Source organism: Schistocerca nitens, chromosome 3 (assembly GCF_023898315.1).
Source record: "Schistocerca nitens isolate TAMUIC-IGC-003100 chromosome 3, iqSchNite1.1, whole genome shotgun sequence".
Lineage (NCBI taxonomy): Eukaryota > Metazoa > Arthropoda > Insecta > Orthoptera > Acrididae > Schistocerca > Schistocerca nitens.
The window spans coordinates 807,292,955-807,317,481 of record NC_064616.1 but is presented as its reverse complement, the minus strand read 5'-3'; the positions used below and the strand labels follow the sequence as shown (position 1 = coordinate 807,317,481).

Here is a 24,527-nt window from a genome sequence, read left to right as displayed (position 1 = left end):
AATGTCGACAGGAAAAGTTTAGTAGACATTCGCGCGTCTATAAAAAGACTAATGTGCGAAGCATACACCAACTTCGACCGTCAAACATTAGCGATGGATCTTGCCAAGTATCCGAGACAATTCTGGTCCTACGCAAAATCAGTAAGTGGCCCGAAGGATCCTATCCAGTCACTCGTGGACCACTGCGGTGTGGCAGGAGAAGACATCAAAAACAAAGATGAAGTTTTAAATTTCGCGTTTTAAAAATCAGTCACTTAGTAGAATTGTAGAAGACCGTCACAGATGCATAGGCATCCCTGGTGTTGAAAAGCAACTAAAACAGTTGAAAACAAATAAGTCACTAGGTCCGATTAGAGTCCTAGTTTGGAATCACAGAATGTGTGTTTCGGAATTCGCCCCTTGCTTACTTAGCTTGCATTCGTCGCGAAGCCGGCCGCGGTGGTCTAGCGGTTCTAGGCGCTCCATCCGGAGCCGCGCGACTGCTACGGTCGCAGGTTCGAATCCTGCCTCGGGCATGGATGTGTGTGATGTCCTTAGGTTAGTTAGGTTTAAGTAGTTCTAAGTTCTAGGGGACTGATGACCATAGATGTTAAGTCCCATAGTGCTCAGAGCCATTTGTCGCGAAGCTCTCACCCAGCGCTAAGTCCCGAGCGACTAGAAAAAATTGCAGGTGACTTCTGTATATAAGGAAGGTAAAAGAACGGACCCGCATAATTATAGGCCAATATACGAGGGCAGTTCAATAAGTAATGCAACACATTTTTTTTCTGAAACAGGGGTTGTTTTATTCAGCATTGAAATACACCAGGTTATTCCCCAATCTTTTAGCTACACAACACTATTTTTCAACGTAATCTCCATTCAATGCTACGGCCTTACGCCACCTTGAAATGAGGGCCTGTATGCCTGCACGGTACCATTCCACTGGTCGATGCCGGAGCCAACGTCGTACTGCATCAATAACTTCTTCATCATCTGCGTAGTGCGTCCCACGGATTGCGTCCTTCATTGGGCCAAACATATGGAAATCCGACGGTGCGAGATCGGGGCTGTAGGGTGCATGAGGAAGAACAGTCCACTGAAGTTTTGTGAGCTCCTCTCGGGTGCGAAGACTTGTGTGAGGTCTTGCGTTGTCGTGAAGAAGGAGAAGTTCGTTCTGATTTTTGTGCCTACGAACACGCTGAAGTCGTTTCTTCAATTTCTGAAGAGTAGCACAATACACTTCAGAGTTGATCGTTTGACCATGGGGAAGGACATCGAACAGAATAACACCTTCAGCGTCCCAGAAGACTGTAACCATGACTTTACTGGCTGAGGGTATGGCTTTAAACTTTTTCTTGGTAGGGGAGTGGGTGTGGCGCCACTCCATTGATTGCCGTTTTGTTTCAGGTTCGAAGTGATGAACCCATGTTTCATCGCCTGTAACAATCTTTGACAAGAAATTGTCACCCTCAGCCACATGACGAGCAAGCAATTCCGCACAGATGGTTCTCCTTTGCTCTTTATGGTGTTCGGTTAGACAACGAGGGACCCAGCGGGAACAAACCTTTGAATATCCCAACTGGTGAACAATTGTGACAGCACTACCAACAGAGATGTCAAGTTGAGCACTGAGTTGTTTGATGGTGATCCGTCGATCATCTCGAACGAGTGTGTTCGCACGCTCCGCCATTGCAGGAGTCACAGCTGTGCACGGCCGGCCTGCACGCTGGAGATCAGACAGTCTTGCTTGACCTTGCGGCGATGATGACACACGCTTTGCCCAACGACTCACCGTGCTTTTGTCCACTGCCAGATCACCGTAGACATTCTGCAAGCGCCTATGAATATCTGAGATGCCCTGGTTTTCCGCCAAAAGAAACTCGATCACTGCCCGTTGTTTGCAACGCACATCCGTTACAGACGCCATTTTAACAGCTCCGTACAGTGCTGCCACCTGTCGGAAGTCAATGAAACTATACGAGACGAAGCGGGAATGTTTGAAAATATTCCACAAGAAATTTCCGGTTTTTTCAACCAAAATTGGCCGAGAAAAAAAATGTGTTGCATTACTTATTGAACTGCCCTCGTACTTAACATCGGTCTACTGCAGAATTCTTGAACACATGTTGAGTTCGAATGAAACAAATTTCCTTGAGACATGAAAGCTTCCGTCCACAAATCAGTACTGACTTAGAAAGCATCGTTCCTGAGAAAGTCAGCTTGTCCTTTTTTCATTCGATATCCTGCGAACCGTGGATGAAGGACAACAGGCATAGTCCATGTTCCTAGATTTCCGGAAAGAATTTGGCACAGTGCCTCACTCCAGACTGTTAAAGAATGTCCGAGCATACGGAGTAAGTTCTCAGATATGTGAGTTGGAACCCAGTACGTTGTCCTCGACGGCGAGTGTTCATAAGAGAGAAGGGTATCGTCAGGAGTGCTCCAGGCACGTGCGATAGGACTCCTTTTGGTTTCGATGTAGAGAAACGATCTGAGGTATAGGATTTGCTGATGATGCTGTAGTGCACGGGAGAGTATTGTCGTTGACTGATTGCAGGAGGGAACATGATTTAGAAATCGATTTGATGTGATGAATGATAGCTTGCTCTAAATGTGAAAAAATGTAACTTAATGCAGATGAGTAGGAAAACAATCCTGTCAGGTTCGAATACAATAGTAGTGATGTGTTGCTTGCCGCAGTCGGATATATTAAGTATCCAGGCGTAACGTTGCAAAGCAATATGAAATGGAACGAGCACGTAAGGAAGGCGAATAATCGACTTCGGTTTATTGGGAGAATTCTAGAGAGGTTGACCCTAAATAACGAAAAGTGTGAGGTCATCCACATGAGCGCTAAAAGGAACTCGTTATACTTCGGTTACACGATAAATCAGTCTAATTTAAAAGCCGTAAATTCAACTAAATACCTAAGTATTACAATTAAGAACAACTCAAATTGGAAGAAACACATAGAAAATGTTGTGGGGAAGGCTAACCAAAAACTGCGTTTTATTGGCAGGACACTTAGAAAATGTACCAGACCTACTAAGGAGACTGCCCACACTACGCTTGCCAGTCCTCTTTTAGGATACTGCTGCGCGGTATGGGATCCTTACCAGATAGGACTGACGGAGTTCATCGAAAATGTTCAAAGAAAGGCAGCACGTTTTGATACAGAATTTGGGCCGGAAATCATTAAAAGAAAGGCGTTTTTCGTTGCGACGGAATCTTCGCACGAAATTCCTATCACCAACTTTCTCCTCCGAATGCGAAAATACTTTTTGACACCGACCTACATAGGGAGGAACGATCACCACGATAAAATAAGGGAAATCAGAGCTCATACGGAAAGATATAGGTGTTCATTCTTTCCGCGCGCTATACGAAATTGGAATAATAGAGAATTGTGAAGGTGTTTCGATGAACCCTCTGCAAGGCACTTAAATGTGATTTGCAGAGTATCCATGTAAATGTAGATGTAGAAGTGCCGCTCATCTGTAAATGAGACTGCATATAGGACACTAGCGCGACCTATTCTTGACTACTGCTCGAGTATTTAGGATCCGTACAATGGTCGGATTAAAGGAAGACATCAAAGCAACTCAGAGGCGGCCAGCTAGATTCGTTACTGTTAAGTTCGAACAACACGCATGCGTTGCGGACATGCTTCGGGAACTCAAATGGGAATCCCTGGAGGGAAGGCGACGCTCTTTTCGAGGAACACTATTGAGAAAATTTAGAGAACTAGCATTTGTGGCTGACTGCAAAACGATTCTACCGCCCCCATCGTACATTTCGAGGAAAGGCCACGAAGAAAAAATAAAAGAAATTTAAGTTCGCACGGAGACACATGTTAATACACACTTTTCCCTCGCTCCATTTGCGGGTGGAATAGGAAAGTGAAAGACTAGTAGTGGTACAAGGTACCCTCCATCATGCATCATATGGGGACTTGCGGAGTATGTTTGCAGATGTAGATGTATGTACGCGGCGCAGTGACGATACGGTCCATAAATGGGGAAATCGTTTCACATATGCCATTGGGACAAAGGACACGTTGTTATGCTGTGGCGCCTCGGAACGACTATCTTGGAAACGGCGTGTGCTACTACCGTGAGCATCTATGGAAAGTGGTTGAAGGGCGGTGAAACCAGGAGAAGGCAACAAGGAGTTGGACATCTACGCCTCATCACAGAAGATGGAGTTCGGAGAGTTACCTGTTACGTAAGGCAGATTAGGCATCATCTGCAGCAGATTACAATGGTGGTTCAGACACAAGTGTTTCGCAGCACATCATTCAGCGCACAGTGTTGAACATGATGCTCCATAGCATACGATCCTACGTGTTCCTATTATGACCCAACGACATCGTCCATTATGACTGCATTACGCACGAAATCGTCGAGACTGAACCGTGGATGAATGAAAACTAGTCATCTGCTCCCTTGAATGACGTTTCTCATTAAAGCACAACTATGGATGTGTCCGGATACACCGTCATTTCGGCGAATGGCTGCCCGATACGTGCACTGATAGTGCTTAGGCGCAATGGGCTCTACCCTTACGAAAGCCCTTTTAAGTGAAGCCCATGAAATGCCCTTACCTATCAGAAGAGAGCTGCTGGTTGACAAATTTATCCTTTTCAAATCTTCATTTGCATTCCAAATTGGAAGCTCTCGACTTAATTTACTGCAATGCTCCTCATGGTGCCTCCCTCCCTGTCCTGATGAACATGGTGTCACCCGTCACCAAAAATCCTCAGCACAAGTTCGATCCCCATATATATGCACAACTCGTCAGTACTTTCCCATTCAGTTCGTATAACAAGACGGCAAAGCACTAACGAAAAAGCCACTCATCTATCGTGATATGATGAGCCAAGTATACCAGAAATGGTCGGACGTTTGGCACATATTTGCATTGTATTCAAAACTATTTATCCTGTAGATTACGTAAAGGACATAACTTTGAGTATTTTGGCCCATGCCGAAAAGTAGCTAAACACTGTGGTTTTAGTCCCTCATTAAAAAGTATTTATCCAAAAAGTTGCAATAAGGGTGTAACTTTTAACATTTCCACATTTAAAAGTACATTGTAGACCATTAAAATGAAACAGCCAATCACAATATGTCATCTTGGCCATGCTCAAAAGTACCAAAATGATCTGAAATTATTTTATGGCTTGTTCATAAATATTTATCACACAAATTATGGTGGCCATAATTTGCTGCACACAATTGCAATCTCTGGCGCAATGAATGTCGTACACGCCGCAGTACATCTGGTGTAATGTCGCCGCAGGCTGCCACGATACGTTGTTTCATATCCTCTGGGGTTGTAGGCACATCACGGTACACATTCTCCTTTAACGTACCCCACATTGAACATCTATTGGCCTGACATGTCAGGACACACCCTATTCCACTCCGTAATTGAAAACGGAAACCAGGTGTGTACGTGTACCTCACCCCTCATGGTAATATACACGTGCGTCAGTGAAAAAGACCAATAAAAAGGTGTTAGCATGTGGACGTAATGTGCTGTTCCAGTCTCTTCTGTACCTAAGGTCCATCACCGTTCCCTTTGGATCCATACGAAATTCGGTGCTCTCCGATACACACGATCGAACAACGGAGGAGTGGTACTCAAGCGTCAACTTTAGGTTAAAATATCTCCAGATGTAATTAACATTTTCCAATGCAACAAACGGCGCTGATTACGTATTTGTTTATGTGTTCAGATGTGCTAACAAAACTAACGGTGTTCCATTTAAAAAAAACGTAGGTTTGTGTTAAAAACATACTTCCGTGCATTTTTGTATGGTTTGTATTAACCAATTACACTAGCCCCTCTCCTCACGTTCGGTCTGTGGAATCGATTCGTCAGTATTTGATGTGGTTTACGAAATACATCCAGCGGTAATGTTAGGTGACTCACCCTATATATATATATATATATATATATATATATATATATAGGGTGCTACAAAAAGGTACGGCCAAACTTTCAGGAAACATTCCTCACACAGAACGAAAGAAAATATGTTATGTGGACATGTCTCCGGAAACACTTACTTTCCATGTTAGAGCTCATTTTATTACTTCTCTTCAAATCACATTAATCATGGAATGGAAACACACAGCAATAGAACGTACCAGCGTGACTTAAAACACTTTGTTACAGGAAATGTTCAAAATATCCTCCGTTAGCGAGGATACATGCATCCACCCTCCGTCGCATGGAATCCCCGATGCGCTGATGCAGCCCTGGAGAATGGCGTATTGTATCACAGCCGTCCACAATACGAGCACGAAGAGTCTCTACATTTGGTACCGGGGTTGCGCAGACAAGAGCTTTCAAATGCCCCATAAATGAAAGCCAAGAGGGTTGAGGTCAGGAGAGCGTGGAGTCCATGGAATTGGTCCGCCTCTACCAATCCATCGGTCACCGAATCTGTTGTTGAAAAGCGTACGAACACTTTGACTGAAATGTGCAGGAGCTCCATCGTGCATGAACCACATGTTGTGTCGTACTTGTAAAGGCACGTGTTCTAGCAGCACAGGTAGAGTATCCCGTATGAAATCATGATAACGTGCTCCATTGAGCGTAGGTGGACGAAACTAAAATGAGCTCTAACATGGAAATTAAGCGTTTCCGGACACATGTCCACATGACATCTTTTCTTTATTTGTGTGTGAGGAATGTTTCCTGAAAGTTTGGCCGTACCTTTTTGTAACACCATATATATATATATATATATATATATATATATATATATATATATATGCCTAAATCATAGCTGTGGACTATCAAATCATGTGGCTCAATACTTTTTCATGCCTAAACACACGTGGCTAAAAAGTAACATGCTCAATAGACAATTGACATTACAAGTCTTAGTCGTAAAAGATTGATGGCATAAAACTAACCTGACCAGGCTTATAACTGAAGAAAATACATGTTGGCTAAAATACTAGGCAAATGCACAAACATATTGGCATTCTGAATTGCTGTAAGAATGTAATTAATTAGGCCTTCTCCTGGTGCAAGTCACGAAACACGATCAGATTTAATCGAAATTGTTCTTTGATGCTTTTGGCGTGTTACAATGCCACCTCACGTCTAAATTATATAAAGGGTGTTGTCATTTCAATATGATTAAATATCTGTCATCAAATAACATTTTTTTGGTAATGTTTCACCAGCAGTTTAAGGGAGAAGAAAATAATGTATCAGTAAAAAAAATGGATGGTACTGATTGGCAGTTATTGACTTTTATTACTGGTTATTTGGCCTAGTTGAGGTTAAACACGAAACGAACTGCTGTAATATTTACCAATCGGAACTACAATGTCAAGGCTCCTTAAAACTTTTCTAGACTGTATTTCCTATAATCAACTGCTAAATAACACCAACATCTAATAAAAATACATCATGTGACATACAGACACAACATAGACAAAACTTCAGTTTTAGGAAGGATGGAAGCAAGGAAGCAATTGTTTTTATTGTATATTTATTATATTCTCCGGCGTTTACACACAACATGATCAAAGAAAATGACAGAGAAGTAACATCACAAAATAAGATGACAGGGTCAATATCTCAAAAGTAAAATTATTTATCATTTATCAGGTATAAAAAACACTTGTAGTTTGCTTATAAAAATGCAAAAGCATAATTACAGGTCTCGAACATTCAAAGTTTGCACCAAAATAAAATTGTAGAAGTTTAAGCAGAAAATACACGTTATAAGCACTCCACTTCAAAATAGTGTATATAACTCATTAAAATACGCACAGCTCGCTTGTTAACACTTCTTAAATAAATCATAAATTAGTAGATGACTATGGTTCGTCACATTAAGACAAAACTTGTTGGAAAAAGCAAAACACTCAGCCAGCGAGTTCAGTCTTACTTCTGCCTGCCTGCCTTGTGATGCTTGATGTAGAAATACCGCAAGTTAGACCATTTATGTAATATGTTAGATAAATACTTTTAAACATGACGCAAAATAATTTCAGACCATTCTGGTACATTTGAGCATGGTCAAGATGACTACATTGTAATTGTCTGGTTCATTTTAATTATAAAACTACAAGTTACATCTTTCCGTAACTATTTGGAAAATACTTTTTAACGGGGGGGGGGGGGTGAGGACTGCAGTGTTCAGTTACGTTTCAGCACAGTATGAGGAAAAATACTGCAAGCTATGTCCTTAAGGTAATTTCTTGGATAAATAGTTTTGAATATGGTGCAAAAAATATTTAGAGCATTTTAATAATTTTGAGTACAGCCAAAAATACTGCAAGCTGCATATTTTACACAATTTTTTGGCTGAAAAATGAGCATAAAAGAAATTCAGAGTGTTAAGAGCATTTTGAATAGTCAGAAATACTGCAAGCTACATTCTCTACATAATTGTTGGGTTGAATATAGCGCAAAAAGAAATTCAGAAAGTTCGGATACTTTTGAGCACCCTCTAAAGTACTTTGAAATACTGCATGTTACGCCTTTTACTTAATTTTTGGGTTGAATGCGGTGTAAAGACGAAACTTAGAGCATTCATATACTTTGGAGCACTGTGTAAACTACTTTGAAATACTATGTTACATACATTTTCTAATTTTAAGTTGAATATGGCGCAAAAAAGAAATTTAGAGCTTCTGGATACTATTAAATATCCTGTAAGGTTCTTTGTACATTGTACATCATGAGCAATGAATACTTTTTAAAAATTAACTCTATTTATTTATTGAAACTACATATTTATTGAGTTGCCTCATTTTAAAACCACACTGTGATTGGCTGGAGGAGAGGCGAGGGTGTGGGTGGTACAAGGCACATATGGGCTATTCCACCATCTTTGATATTTTCTATTTTATCGAACTTTTTGTTTTAATTTCCCACCATCCTGAATTTTTAAATTTTTCGCCATGCGTCATCTTCGAGTTTTAAGTTTCCCACCAGCTGGCATTTTGATGGCGTCATTACCCCTGACATTTGGGTAAGACCCTGCTCCTATATTTAGACAACTTGACAGGCGAAGGCCAAAGAGATGCAGGACAAACGGCATAGGTAATTCTATTGCTGTGTCTTACCACAAAAACAAGACTCAAAAATGTTTAACTGCTGAAAGAAAGTTCGGTTTTTTCTATGGAAACTGTAGCTATATTGGAAGCATTAAAATATCAGCTTTCTTCAGTTTTCAAAGTTCCTCATTCTATCCTGTTCTAAGTTGGTTTCATAATTTCTAAGGCGCAGGAAGTGGAATTCAAAACGAAGCAACTTCATCTTGGCAGTCATTTGCGAGTGAATACAGTGTGAAATCCAAAGTCAGACAATAGAATTCCTTTGGATTAAATCTCACTGCGGCATCATTCCTACTGAAGGAGTCAATATTCCTGCTAAAGAAGCCACAAAATCTGGAACTTTTATTGACATCAAACTTTCCTCTTGTGAACCGTGCCACCTCGCCACACACAACGCATTTCAACAATGGCTAGAGGACTGGACGTGTCTCAGTTCTTCGAGAGAAGATGTTATACCTCTTCAGCCTGTTATTCCACGTAGACCTTGGTTTCGCGATATCTAATCTCTACCTGTCGTATGGGGTTCAACCACGGAAGTTTTCCGAGACACCTTCACCGTATTTGAAGTATTCCAATGCTTACTTATATCTGTCACAATACCACTGTTAATCCTTAATGTCGTTATATGTCCCATATCACTCTAACTGCACACACCCCACACCATTACAGAGCCTCTACCAGCTTGAACAGTCTCCTGCTGACATGCAGGGTCCATGGGTTCATGAGGTTCTCTCCATACCCGTACACATCCATCAGTTCGATACAATTTGAAACGAGACTCGTCCGACAAGGCAACATGTTTCCAGTCATCAACAGTCCTATGTTGGTGTTGTCGGGCCCAGGCGAGACGTAAAGCTTTATATCGTGCAGTCATCAAAGGTACACGAGTGGGCCTTGGGTCCCGAAAGCCCGTATCGATGATGTTTCGTTGAATAGTTCGCACGCTGACACTTGTTGATGGCCCAGCTCTGAAATCTGCAGCAATTTACGGAAGTGTTTCACTTCTGTCACGTTGAATGATTCTCTTCAGTCGTCGTTGGTCCCGTTCTTGCAGCATCTTTTTCCGGCAGCAGCGATGTCGGAGATTTGATGTTTTACCAGATTCCTGATATTCACGGTACACTCTCGGAATGGTCGTACGGGAAAATCCCCAGTTCATCGCTACCTCGGAGATGCTGTGTCCCATCGCTCGTGCGCCGCCTATAACACCACGTTCACACTTACTTGATAACCGGCCATTGCAGCAACAGTAACCGATCTAACAACAGCGCCAGACACTTGTTTGCCGGCCGGGGCGGCTGAGCGGTTCTAGGCGCTATAGTCTGGAGCCGCGCGACCGCTACGGTCGCAGGTTCGAATCCTGCCTCGGGCATGGATGTATGTGATGTCCTTAGGTTAGTTAGGTTTAAGTAGTTCTAAGTTCTAGGGGACTGATGACCTTAGAAGTTAAGTCCCATAGTGCTCAGAGCCATTTGAACCATTTGAACCAGACACTTGTTGACTTATATAGCAAACCAACCGCAGCGCCGTATTCTGCAAGTTTATACATCTCTGTATTTGAATACGCATGCCTATACCAGTTTCTTTGGCGCTTCGGTGTAAATTAGATTTCTTTAAGAGTCTTCGAATGGAACTCAGTCTGGAATATGCTTTTGCTACAACTAGTTACATGGTCGCTACAATTTAGGTCAATCCAGAGGGTTACGGCATTCCAGTACATACCTCTAAATCGCCAAGAATTACTCGTTGAGTTCCATCTGCTCGGAAGTCTTGCATTACAGCAACAAAATTGGTCTGATATCCCGTAAGTTCGTATTTTTCTCATTAGCCGATAGTGTGGGACTGCACAGAACACCTTCCGGAAGTGAGAGAACACGTCATCAACATGGACGCTGTTATCTCATGGACGAAAAGAGCCACTGCGGACACTATGACCAAATGCAAGAATTGAAAATATTGAACACAAGTAAGTCTCAAGGGGAAGACACAAAAAAGCTTTTATTTACGATTTAACTTTAATATTTTCAATACGTTGCAATTGCACTGTCAAAGATGACATTTATTCCGTGTCTGCATTTCCTCGCGGTAAGTAATATCGTTTTCTCCAGCATTGTATCATCTTTGACGACGATATTCATTTACTAAGCGGCTCCCAATGTAAAATGGAAACATAAAATTATGCATGGCCTGCAGTGCAACGCAGTTTGTTTTCGTTTAGTTTACAATCAGGAAACATATTTTTTATACCTTTTTTAAACTTGTTTCCCCCTAAAGTCAGATACCTAATCTCTTTAATAATTTTCAATAAAATAATTCTTTGAGAGGTAATACAAGAAATAAGAGACGATATCGGCGACTCGAACTTGTGGTTATCTGAAGACAGAACAGCTGACTCGTGTGCGGGATTTATTGCCAACGTCGTAGTGGAAAAAATGACAGAATCTGAATCAGAGCCACTACATCTCACTGTCTCCAAGGCACTGGAAGAAACAGACCATTCGACGATTGTTGGGGTCGTTCTTGAAGCATTACGTGCTTTGTGGCCTGCTAAATAAAATGAGGAAAAACTCTTGGTGATGGCTACAGATGCAGCAGCATACCTGATTAAGGCTGCTAAAGCTACGCAGGAATTTTACCCTAAAGCAGTTCATGTAACTTGTTTAGCACACGCTCTTCACCAGTTTGCAGAAAAAATTCGAGTGAATTTTGCAGGAGTAAATGGCTTAAATTCCTCTGTGGAAAAAGTGTGATGAAGGTGCCATCAAGAATGAAATTATTTACTGATATGATGTAAGATAATCGTTTACCCAGAGCCAATACTCACGAGATGGGGAACATGGATTGAAGTAGCTCTGTATTACAGTGATATTTGTAAGATATGAAAAGAATTCTCGACGTGATGGGAAAAACTGAAGCGGCAAGTATCCCTGATGCAGTTAGTGCTTGCAATGAGAAGAGTCTCCAGAGTAAATCTGTGTTTATTAGGACCTATTTTAGTAAACTCGCAACAGCAGCCGCACGTTTGGAAGAGAAAGGGATGCCCTGCAGATATACGAAACAGCTGTCACTGGAGACAGACCAGAATAAATCAAAAAATTTCTTCATAACAAAATTGAGAAAACTAAACCAAGGAATCCAAGTTTAATATTTTTTCGGGATGTGAATCAAGTGCTTCAAGGAGAATCTGAAAAACAACTGAATACTTATTCTGTAAGTGACCTCGCCTTTTTTCAGTACTGTCCTGTGACTTCATGTGAAGTAGAGAGATCTTATCTTCATACAAAAACATTTTAAGTGACAGAAGGAAATCGTTTCTTCCTGAAAACTGTCCAAAATATTTGATTGTTTATTGCAATAAAAACAACTAATGCTAAAATACGAGGGTGGTTTGAAAAGTTCTCGGAATCACCACGAGAAATCAGCGCAAGCGCGAGTTGTTCACGTGATATTCATTGGACTGCTGCCTGTAAACACGTGCCACGTCAGTGCTCTTGGAAGAGAGCTGTGGCGGTGGCGTGGTTCTGTTGTTGTTCCTGCACACTGATTTGCGAAGATGGAAAACAATCGAGATTCGCGCAGTGATTCGTAAAGAAAGGTATGAAAGCAAAGGACATTCATGCCGATTTCCAGAATACACTGGGGGACTCTGCTCCTTCATATTCAACTGTTGCCAAGTGGACAAATGAATTTAAATTTGGTTGAGAGAGCTTAGATGGTGATCCGTGCAGTGGTCGGCCAAGATGTGTCACTACTCCAGAAATCACTGCAAAAGTGCACAAAATGGTCATGAAAGATCGCCGACTGTAAGTGCGTGAAACTGCTCACGCTTGCCAGATATCATCTGAAAGGGTATATCATATTTTAACTGAAGAATTAGAAATGAAAAAAATTAACTGTGGGATGGGTGCCGCGACTCTTGACGCTGGATCAAAAACCATGAGAATGGACATATCGGAATAATGTTTGGCCTAGTTTATGAGAAACGAACAAGATTTTTTGCATCGGATTGTGACCACAGATGAAACTTGGATGCACTACTATACCCCAGAGACAAAACAACAGTCCAAGCAATGGAAACATGCTGATTCTCCGCCACCAAAGAAACCAAAGACAATTCCTTCGGCGGGAGAGGTCATGGTATCAGTGTTCTGGGATGCGAAGGTGATTCTGTTTGTAGATTATCTCCCCACTGGGTAAACAATTACTGGAGAATACTATGCTAACCTCCTGGACAAACTGCAACAAAAGACACGCGAAAAAAGGCCAGGTTTAGCAAGGAAGACACTCATCTTCCATCAAGACAATACGCGCCCGCACACATGTGCATACACGAACTAATGTATGAATTGTTGCCACACCCGCCTTATTCACCTGAAATGGCTCCATCAGACTTCCGTCTCTTCCAAAACTGAAAATTTTTCTTGGTGGACGAAGATTCACTTCAAACGAGTAGGGATCAAGGCACTGCAGCATTGTTGGACTAAGTGCATTAATCTACAAGGAGACAACATTGAAAAATAAAATAGTTTCAGTAATGTAAGTACTTTCTCTCTATTCCGTTCCGAGAACTTTTCAAACGACTCTCATAGATAGACAGTGAGAGAAAAAGAAAGACGAACGTACTGTAATAAATACAGTATTTATTTTGTTGATGACCGAGTTCAGGAATAAATGTACTTTGTCTGCTTCATCAACATTAATAAATGTGAGAAAGTTGAAATGATGTATTTTTTATGTATATTTTAAAGTTTTTAGAACATGTTTACCAGATTTTTAGTGTATAGATGCATGTATCTAGATACCGTACAGTGTATATAAATCCCAGCTCTGCTTATGACAAATATTTGGAATTATTAATAACTGTAAAGCAACTACAGATACTATGGCCACACAAATGGAAAAATATTTGGAAGTGAGATTACTGAGGAGATGATGGAGTAAGTATAGTGTTTGCTAATAACACTATCAGACCACTTGCAATAGGAACAATTATTCACTGCAGAAAGGAGTAATGTGAGCATATTGTTGTGTATCGGGTATATAGCTGAGACATGAAGAATTGTTCAGATTGGGCTTTGTTGTATAACGAAACATCAGCCGGAAAGATGAAATACTGTATCCAGAACTGCTTTCACTTGCATGTTTACGAGGAAAAAGCTTTGTGCGTTTTTGTAAAATGTGGACACTTTCAGGCTCTCAGTTGAGTGTTTATCCAGTACTTCACCAAGATCTGTAACTCATGAACTGAAAAGAATTTCTGTGCCAGTTAGAATTATTTGTGAAAGGTTGGGACAAATATGAAACAATGGATGATTAGCTGTAACGATTTCTTAAGGTTTAGTAACAATTAAATCTATGTGTTCCTGAATTGAGGAGCAACTTGTTCAGATGTTACAGAGCCAACAGTCTGGTTCATTCAACTATCTGGTATTATAATTACACACATCATAAAAAGTTTTGCATCAATTCTTTTTCTAGAGTTCCGGAACCTGTATAGAAAATTGAAATAGAGATCAACATAAACATCATTTCCGCCCTTATTATTTCTCATGAAAACCACACATTACATGTTGTGCCACCATACACCAAAACCATCGGAGCTGGTGGTCCAGATTGCTGTACACGCCGGTAACTCTAATAGCTAGTAGCACGTCCTCTTGCACTGATGCATGCCTGCATTCGACGTGGCATACTATCCACAAGTTCATCAAGGCACTGTTGATCCAGATTGTCCCACTCCTTAACGGCGATTCGGCGTAGATCCCTCAGAGTAGTTGGTGGGCCACGTCGTCTATAAACAGCCCTTTTCAATCTATCCAGGCATGTTTGATAGGGTTCATGTCTGGAGAACATGCTGGCCACTCTAGTCGCGCGACATCATTCACAAGATGTGCACGATTGGGGCGCGAATTGTCGTCCATGAAGACGAGTGCCTCGCCAATATGCTGCCGATATGGTTGAACTATCGGTCGGAGGATGGCATTCACGTTTCGTACAGCTGTTACGGCGCCTTCCATGACCACGAGCGGCGTACGTAGGCCCCACATAATGCCGCTCCAAAACAGCAGGGAACCTCCACCTTGCTGCACTCGCTGGACAGTGTGTCTAAGGCGTTCACCCTGACCGGGTTGCCTCCAAACACGTCTCCAACGACTGTCTGGTTGAAGGCATATGCGACACTCATCGGTGAAGAGAACGTCATTCCAATCCTGAGCGGTCCGCTCGACATGTTGTTGAGCCCATTTGTACCGCGCTGCATGGTGTCGTGGTTGCAAAGATGGATCTCGCCATGGACGTCGGGAGTGAAGCTGCGCATCATGCAGCCTATTGCGCACAGTTTCAGTTGTAACACGACGTCCTGTGGCTGCACGAAAAGTATTATTCAACAGGGTGGCGTTGGTGTCAGGGTTCCTCCGAGCCATAATTCGTAGGTAGCGGTTATCCACTGCAGTAGTAGCCGTTGGGCGGCCGGAGCGGGGCATGTCATCGACAGTTCCTGTCTCTCCGTATCTCCTCCATGTCCGAACAACATCGCTTTGGTTCACTCCGAGACGCCTGGACACTTCCCTTGTTGAGAGCCCTTCCTGGCACAAAGTAACAATGCGGACGCGATCGGATCGTGGTATTGACCGTCTAGGCATTGTCGAACTACGGACAACACGAGACGTGTACCTCCTTCCTGGTGAAATGACTGGAACTGATCGGCTGTCGAGCCCCGTTCGTCTAATAGGCGCTGCTCTTGCATGGTAGTTTACGTTTCTGGGCGGGTTTAGTGACAGTTCTAAACAGTCAAAGAGACTGTGTCTTTGATACAATATCCACAGTCAACGTCTGTCTTCAGGAGTTCTGGGAACCAGGGTGACGCAAAACTTTTTGAAGTGTGTATCTCCAACATGGACTTGATATGTTGGTACTGCAGATGACTGAAAGCAAAGGGAAGCTATAGCGTTACATTTCCTGAGAACATGCAACTTAGCTTTATGAATAAATGATGACGGTATCCTTCAGGGCAAAATTTTCGTTGGTATAATAGTACCCCATTCGGATCTCCAGGTGGGGAAAACTCAGAAGGGATGAATAGTGTATTATGAGGATCGAAGCGTGGAATGTTAGATCCCTTGCACGGATATGTAGATTAGAGAATCTGAATATACATATGGATAGATTGTTGTGAGATGTAGTGGCAATTAGTCAAGTGCGGTGGCAGATAGAACAAGTTTTTATGTTTAGGTGAGTGCAGTTACCAGCACAAAATTAAACAAAAGTATTGCTTGAGTAGGTCTAATAGTTTATTAGCGAACAAAAATGCTGGTGAAGTACTATAAACAGCATAGTGATGTTCTTAGTCAAGACAGACAGTCACATCCCACTGTAGTTGTATATGTATGTGTGGCTACTAGCTCCGCAGATGTCGGAGACTGAAGAAAGTGTGATGATTTCAAAACGGTCAATACGCTAAAAGGGAGAAAATTAATTATAATGGACGACAGGAATTCGATTGTAGTAAAAGGAGGAGAAGGAAAAATTGTGCGAGAATTGGGCTGGGGGAAAGGAATGAAAGGGGAACCACGAGCATTGAGCACAGTGTAATCATAACTAACACTTTTTGTAAAGATCACATAAGAAGATTTTTTATCGTGGAGAGGACCTGCAGAATCCGAAGGTTTCAAATATGCTGACGGAAAAAAATCGCAACCATAAAACTTAATTAATGTAGACTAATAAAATTTCGGGAATACATTTCATTATGATCATCATCATCTCGGCCTCTGGCCAGGTCTGTTTGGAACACGAGCCTCTCCGTCGTTCAAATTTGTGTGAATTCCTAAGGGACCAAACTGTCGAGGTCATCGGTCCCTAGACTTACACACTACTTAAACTAACTTACGCTAAGAACAGCACCCACACCCAAGCCCGAGGGAGGACTCGAACCTCCGGCGGGAGGGCCGCGCAATCCGTGACATGGCGCCTCAAACCGCGTGGCCACTCCGCGCGGCCTCTCCATCGTCTTCTGTCTTGCCACCATCTCTCCATCTTCCCCTTCGTCCAGCCTTCTTTCTTCGGGACGCATTCCTCCACTCCTTCCAGACATCTGCCTCTCGGTCTTCCAGGGTGCGATTTATGCTTTTACCAGTGGGGGGGATGTCTTAGGGGGTTAGTAGAATTATATATGTTACTAGCTTGGACCGTGGCGTTACGCATGTTTAAACAGCTATTTATAAATAGATGTTAATGCTGAAACTCACTATTGACGCATATACACTATCAGAAAACCCATCCCTTGTTATATCTTTAAAAGTACATTACAGGTAAAGCTTATTTACAAAATCATCTACATACGGGTACAGATATACGAGGGGAATTCAAAAAGCAGACGCACATTTGTGAAAAGTTGTACTTATTCTGATGATAGAAAACTGAAACATATTAATAGTATTAATACTAAGACTTAGTAAAAACTTTCAGGGTTCGGCTCCACAAATTTAAATTATATGTAAAGTTTTGCTCCAGTGCGTGGGAAATAAACATCCCAGGTTGGGATGCATACACTAAAACCAGAGGAGGGGATGGTCTGATGCAGAGGGGGGGAAATCCCCCCCCCCCCATCCCCTCCTGCAAATCGCACACTGCGGTCTTCCTCTTGGTCTGTTTCCTTCCACTTTCCTCTAGTGTATCCTCCTGAGTGTCCTCTTCTCCTCCATTCGGTTAACACGCCCATAACATCTCAGCCTTGATTTCTCTATCTCCTCCTTAATTGTTCCACCTTCATTAACTCTCTGATCCTCTCATTTCTTATCCTGTCTACCTTTGTCACTCCAATACTGTTCCTCAAGAATTTCATCTCACTAGCTTGCACTTTGCTTTTCTCTCTGCATTTCATAACCCAGGTTTCGGATGCATATGTCAGGATCGGGACATAGTATGACCGGTATATAACCTTTTTACTGATTTGGGGTACATCCTTGCTCCATATCAGGCTTCGGACACTCTTCCGAAATGCTTCTGCTTTTCTCCCCTGCTCGTTTATTTCTCTGTCGTTTTTTCCCTCTTCCTGTATCAGATATGAAGGTCCTACAGGAATCCTGAAAAGTGACGGCTAACGGGGCTCTGGTGAAGCTACGATAGGCCCAGCAAGCCATTAGTGGATTATGATTTCTGCTTTCAAAAATAGAAGGGGCCTCGGAAAGGACGGTTTTAATTGACGGGGATACATTTATCTAAGTAAAACATTTAACTGATTAACAGAGCAAGATTACTGTAAGCGCGAGATAAGGCATTGCAAATGGGAATATTAATAACCGATGTAACCACCAGAATGTTGAATACAAGCGTGCAAACGTGCATACGTTGTGCTGTACAGGCGCCAGATGTCAGTTTATGGGATGGAGTTCCAAGTCTGTTGCACGCGGTGTGTCAATACAGGGACTATTAATGGAAATGAGCGTTTGGCGTCATTGGCCGGAAGGCCCCTTGCGGGGCAGGTCCGGCCGCCTTGGTGCAGGTCTTATTACATTCGATGCCGCACTGGGCGACCTGCGCGCCGGATGGGGATGAAATGATGATGAAGACAACACAACACCCAGTCGCTGAGCAGAGAAAATCCCCGACCCAGCCGGGAATCGAACCCGGGTCCCTTAGGGCGGCAGTCCATCACGCTGACCATTCAACTATCGGGGCAGACAGGAACTATTAATGCTGTTTGTGGATGACGCTGGAGATGTCGTCCGATGATGTCCCTTATGTGTTCGAGTTTTGGCCGATCTGGTAATCGAGCAGACTAAGGAAACATGTCAACTCTCTGTAGAGAACGTTGGCTTACAACAGCCGTATGTGGGCGAGTATTATCCTGTTGGAAAACACATCCTGGAATACTGTTCATGAATGGAAGCACAACAGGACGTATCACCAGATTGAGATATGAACTTCGCACTGAGGGTGCTTGGGATAACCACGAGAGTGCTCCTGCTGTCATACGAAATCGCACCCCAGACCATAATTCCAGATGCAGGTCCAGTATGTCTCTCATGCAGACTGGTTGGTTGCACGCCCTCAACTGGCTTCCTTCTAACCAAGACACGGTTATCACTGGCAGCGAGGCAGAACCGGCGTTCATCAGAAAACCCCTGAGACTTTCACACTGCCCTCAAATGAGTTCTCGCTTGACACCACTGAAGTAGTAAATGGCGGTAGTATGAGGTCAGTTGAATGCATACTACAGGGCGACTGGCTTGGAGCGATCCTTGAAATAATCAATTTTTAACAGATAGTTATGTCACTGTGGTGTCAACTGCTGTTCAAATTGCTGCGGTGACGCTGTACGATGAGCAGAGCCATACGTCGAGCACGATGGTCTTTCCTGTCGGTAGTGCCGCGTGGTCGTCCGAAGTCCGGTCTTCTTCAGACCTATGTTCTCTCGGTCACCGCTGCCAGCAACCATGTAGAGTGGTTACGTTCCTGCCGAGTCCTTCTGTACTATCGCAGAAAAATGTTTCAAATAGCTCTGAGAACTATGGGACTTAACATGTGAGGTCATCAGTCCCCTAGACTTAGAACTACTTAAACCTAACTAACCTAAGGACATCACACACATCCATGTCCGAGGCAGGATTCGAACATGCTACTGTAGCAATAGCGCGGTTCGAGACTCATGAGCCTAGAACCACTCGGCCATAGCGGCCGGCTTACTATCGCAGAAGGAACATACAGCTTCTCATAGTTCTATTACACGACCTCGTTCAAGCTCAGTGAAGTGTTGATAAAGGCATCTTTGTCGCCTTAAAGGCATTTTTGACTAACATCAGTTCACCACATCCAGTCTCAAAGGTAACTAAGCCTCATGATCGTTACAGCCGGCCGTGATGGCCTTGCGGTTCTAGGCGCTGCAGTCCGGAACCGCGGGACTGCTACGGTCGCAGGTTCGAATCCTGCCTCGGGCATGGCTGTGTGTGATGTCCTTAGGTTATTTAGGTTTGAGTAGTTGTAAGTTCTAGGGGACTGATGACCTAAGCTGTTAAGTCCCATAGTGCTCAGAGTCATTTGAGCCATTTGATCGTTACAGTGTGTGTTTAGATCAGACCTGATTTGCATCCTTAAAATGGCGCTACTAGCGCCACTCTTATGTGACTGGCTTCAAATACAGAAACACGCCCACTAAATTTAGTTTCTGTCGCGAAACTCCTTCTTCATGGTGTGATTTTTTTCTCGGTATACATTTTGTAACGCAAAGACAAAGATTTTGAAACTAGAGATGAAACTGCAAAAGATGCCCAGGAACAGATGTGGACTCTTGACATAGTCCAACACTTACAAAATGCAGATTAAAGCTGAAGATACTGAAGAAGATTGGAAATTAAATACATGGCACCTGGATAAGGTTAAACAACCTGAAGCTGTTGGCAGTTCCAAAAGGAGAATATGCAGCGATTTTCAAAGAGGTGAAAGAAATATAATGGAAGGCGAAAAGCTAACTGTGAAAAATGTGAAAGTGAAGGCAGCATTAGAACAACTAGGAAAAAGATAAGGACCAATTGAAGTTATTGGATACCACACATGACAGTAAATTTTACTGTTAAAAGAAGTAAATATAAGCAGCAAATGAAGAGAATATACACTGATGGGCCGTTGTGCTACTGGAAGACGCCGTCGACGTAGGGGAAGACATCAAAAATGGTTCAAATGGCTCTAAGCACTATGGAACTTAATATCTGAGGTCATCAGACCCTAGACTTAGAACTACTTAAACCTAACTAACCTAAGGACGTCACACACATCGATGCCTGAGGCAGGATTCGAACCTGGGACCGTAGCAGCAGCGCGGGTCCGGACTGAAGCGCCTAGAAATGCTCGTCCACAGAGGCCGGCGGGAAGATAGCAAGCATGAAGGGATGCAGCTGATTCGAAAAAATGTTCGCGTAGTCCAAAAGCTGTAATGGTGCCTTGTATTATACCACAGATCCCACGGTAGCAGAATACTGCCACTAGCCGCCTGAGTGCTTGATGCAGCGCATGTTTCGAGCAACCGTTCGCCTGGCTGACGGCGGATGTGGGCAATACCGTTGACCTGGTGTTGCAAGAAACGTAATTCATCCGACCTCGCGACACGTCTGCTGCGGAGCCCCAAACTCAATAACGTGCTCTGAACGGTGTGCTCCGAAACACTAGCCCCTGCACTAACATCGCACTTTGTCGTCAGATGTGTCACAGATCGCCGCCTATCATGCTCGATGTAGCGACCGAGCGTCCGATCTCCACGTTGTATGGTGAGGTGTGGGCGTCCAACACCTCGTGACCTTCTCGTGGCCTACCAGCTCTCTTGTTTCGGAGATTCTAGTTCGCAGGTGCCGTGCCATACAAGTCTGCAATTTATCAACGTCGCTTATGTCAGTGGATTTGCCCCTTTGCAGCCGGTATCGTTGCTACAGTGCTCCCCAGACCTCTATGCTCCGCTCATACCATCATCATAAACTAAAGGCTATGCCTTGTCGATTTAGCCACGTCCCTCTCTCCATTGTCATCCTCTTCAATTGTTCATACGATTTTATCCCCATATCTTCTTTGATGTTATTAAAATACGTTGCTCTTGGCCCTCCTCTTGGTTTTTTCCCTAAAACTTTTCTTTCAAATACATTCTTTAGGAACTGGTTGTGTCTCATTATATGCTCTATCATTTTTGATTTTCTTCTTCCTATATAATTTAGCAGCGCTCTGTTCTCATTCACTTCTGTTAAGCTGTTCATTACTTTTTCTATCTACCCAGCTTCTTTTCGTCATTCTTCTCCATATCCACATTTCCATTGCTTCTAGTCTCTTTTTCTCTGCCTTTCCCAGAGTCCACACTTCACATCCGTATGTTAAGACACTCCAGACAAAAGTTTTGCAAACTTTTTCCTACTTTCTAGGCTTATATCATTGTCTGTTAGTAAATTCTTTTTATTTTGGAAAGCTTGCTTTGCCAAGGCTATTGTTCTCTTTATATCTGTGATATATTTATTGTCGTCAGTGATTGTGTTCCTCAAATAACAGAAGTTCTCAACCTGCTCCAGAACATCATCTTCTAGTTTAATATTAACTTACCGCTGATATAGGCCCATTAAATTTCTTACCTCGCCGAGCCCATAATGCCACCACGAGGTATTCGATCAAATGGTTCAAATGGCTCTGAGCACTATGGGACTCAACTGCTGAGGTCATTAGTCCCCTAGAACTTAGAACTAGTTAAACCTAACTAACCTAAGGACATCACAAACATCCATGCCCGAGGCAGGATTCGAACCTGCGACCGTAGCGGTCTTGCGGTTCCAGACTGCAGCGCCTTTAACCGCACGGCCACTTCGGCCGGCTGGTATTCGATCACGTGGTAGGCAATGGTCATAATGTTTTGGCTCAATGGTGTAGATGTTCAAAAATCCAGCAAAGCAAAGCGGCAAAGCAAGATTGGCTTCAAAGCTGCTGAAGCATGCATGGTTATAGTAAAGACAGATGCCGTCAAAGGTGGTTTAAAGAAATCTTTGAGCAAACTGGCAGCTGAATGAGCAATAGCTCAGATAGCAAGCCAGTAATATGCAAAAAACGAAAGGTTGAAAGATGGAAGGAAAAGTAGGTCTGTATAACGGAATTGAACTTGAAGATAATATTATGGAAAGGGAAGAGGAAATGGATGAACATGAGATGGCGATGCGAGATTTCGAGAAGAATTTGACAAAACACTGAAAGATCTAAGTTGGAACATGGGAGCTGGAGTAGAAAACATTTCTTCAGAAAAATTAATTCCTTCGCGGAAACAACGTATGACAAACGTTTTCAGCTGATGTGTAAGATAGATGAGAAATACCGATACACTTCAAGAGGAATTCAACAATCCCAACTACCGAACTATCGTTTAGTAAGTCATAGTTGCAAAATACTGACACCAGTCATCTACAGAAGTATGGAACCACTGGTGGAAGCTGATCTGGGTAAAGATTAGTCTGAGTGCTGGAGAAATATAGGAACTCGCGAGACAACACTGACCGCACAACTTATCTTAGAGGACATGATGAAGAAAGGCAAACCTACATATTTTTACTTTTGGAAAAAAAAAAACTTTTGGCAATTTTAAATGGCGTGTGGTATTTAGAGTTCTGCAGGTATCAGGTTAGAACGAGGAAGGAGAAGAAACAGGGACATCACACAAATTATATGGAAGAATATGACGATTCTAAATTTATATAAAAATTTCGTACTATTACTTTTAGATCTCATGCCTGAGAAACGGGAGCGTGTGAACTAAATGTGAAACTATTTCCTAACATAAAACTTGTTTGTTGTAGGCCTAATAAGTATTTGATATTGGCACTTCGTGAATTATATTCTATCGTGTTATTGTGCAAAACTGTCTCGCTTACTTGGCGCGTGTTACAATTGTTGCAATATTAGAAAGGCCTGTTTCGTTTTATCTAGCAGACAGTACTGTTCGTATTATCACCTTTTTCATGTACCGAAACGTTTGACGAACTTTGATGAGGTAATAGATTCTTTCGCAGAAAGGAAAGCACGCCGTCTAAGGCTGTAGCAAGATTACAGAGAAAAAATACTGGGATCTAAGGACTGAAGAAATGGGTACTGTCTTGCATGTTTCTTGTCTTTATTGGTTTTATGTTTCCTATATTTAGTTTTATGTCACACAAAAGAGAAAGTTATTACCTAATAGGCAATAAAAAGTCCAAATTTTCAGAAGAGTTCTTACTCTCTGGTTGCAAATAATCGCACCCAGTATTAATTATCAGTTTTTTTAAGGGTTAGGATGACAAACCGGCTGACTGGGAGCAGGACAGGTAGCACAGTACATTTTAATTTCCACTGTCCTGAATATAGGTTTCATGGCTTCCGTTACAAAATAAACATGTTTGAATTCCACAGAGCGAAATACAGTGACTTGCGATAGAAAAATTCTGTGTGAAGAAGCGTGGCACTGCACTTTGGCACATTGAAGACCAAATAACATGTCTGACATTTCCTCGAACATACGTGTTTCATATATCAAATACTTAAGGAAAATGTGCGCTAAGAATGAACAAATTTTGACACTGTTCTACACTGCTACAGGTGAAATTGATTCTTACCATCTTGTAAGGCAGTTGTAGGTTCTTCTGGGAAAGGTGAATGTGGTAGGTTTTACGTAGTGCAGACTATTAGAACAGTCGAGGAGAGATGCAACAAAATCAGCGACACACTTGACTGAAACAACCACGCAAGTCACTGCACTGGTTCGAATATTATCGTGAAATGCGATGAGACCATAGTAGTTTACAAACAGTACTATTCAACAAATTTAAGATAAATGTTTAAATTGTGTACTTGTGCTTACAGAGTATCTGGTAAAGGAAGTAAGTCTACTAATGGTTAACTTCATGATAACTTTGAATGTTGATTTATTCAGAACCATCCAGATTATTTTCGTACTCGTTAGTGTGT

At 42.5% G+C, this 24,527-nt stretch overlaps 1 protein-coding gene across 1 annotated transcript in view; it reads right to left on the bottom strand.

The window, feature by feature from the left end:
• LOC126248836 (uncharacterized) overlaps positions 1-24,527 on the bottom strand; it is a 535,548-nt gene that overhangs the window by 493,118 nt on the left and 17,903 nt on the right. The gene's annotated exons all lie outside the window — the stretch shown is intronic.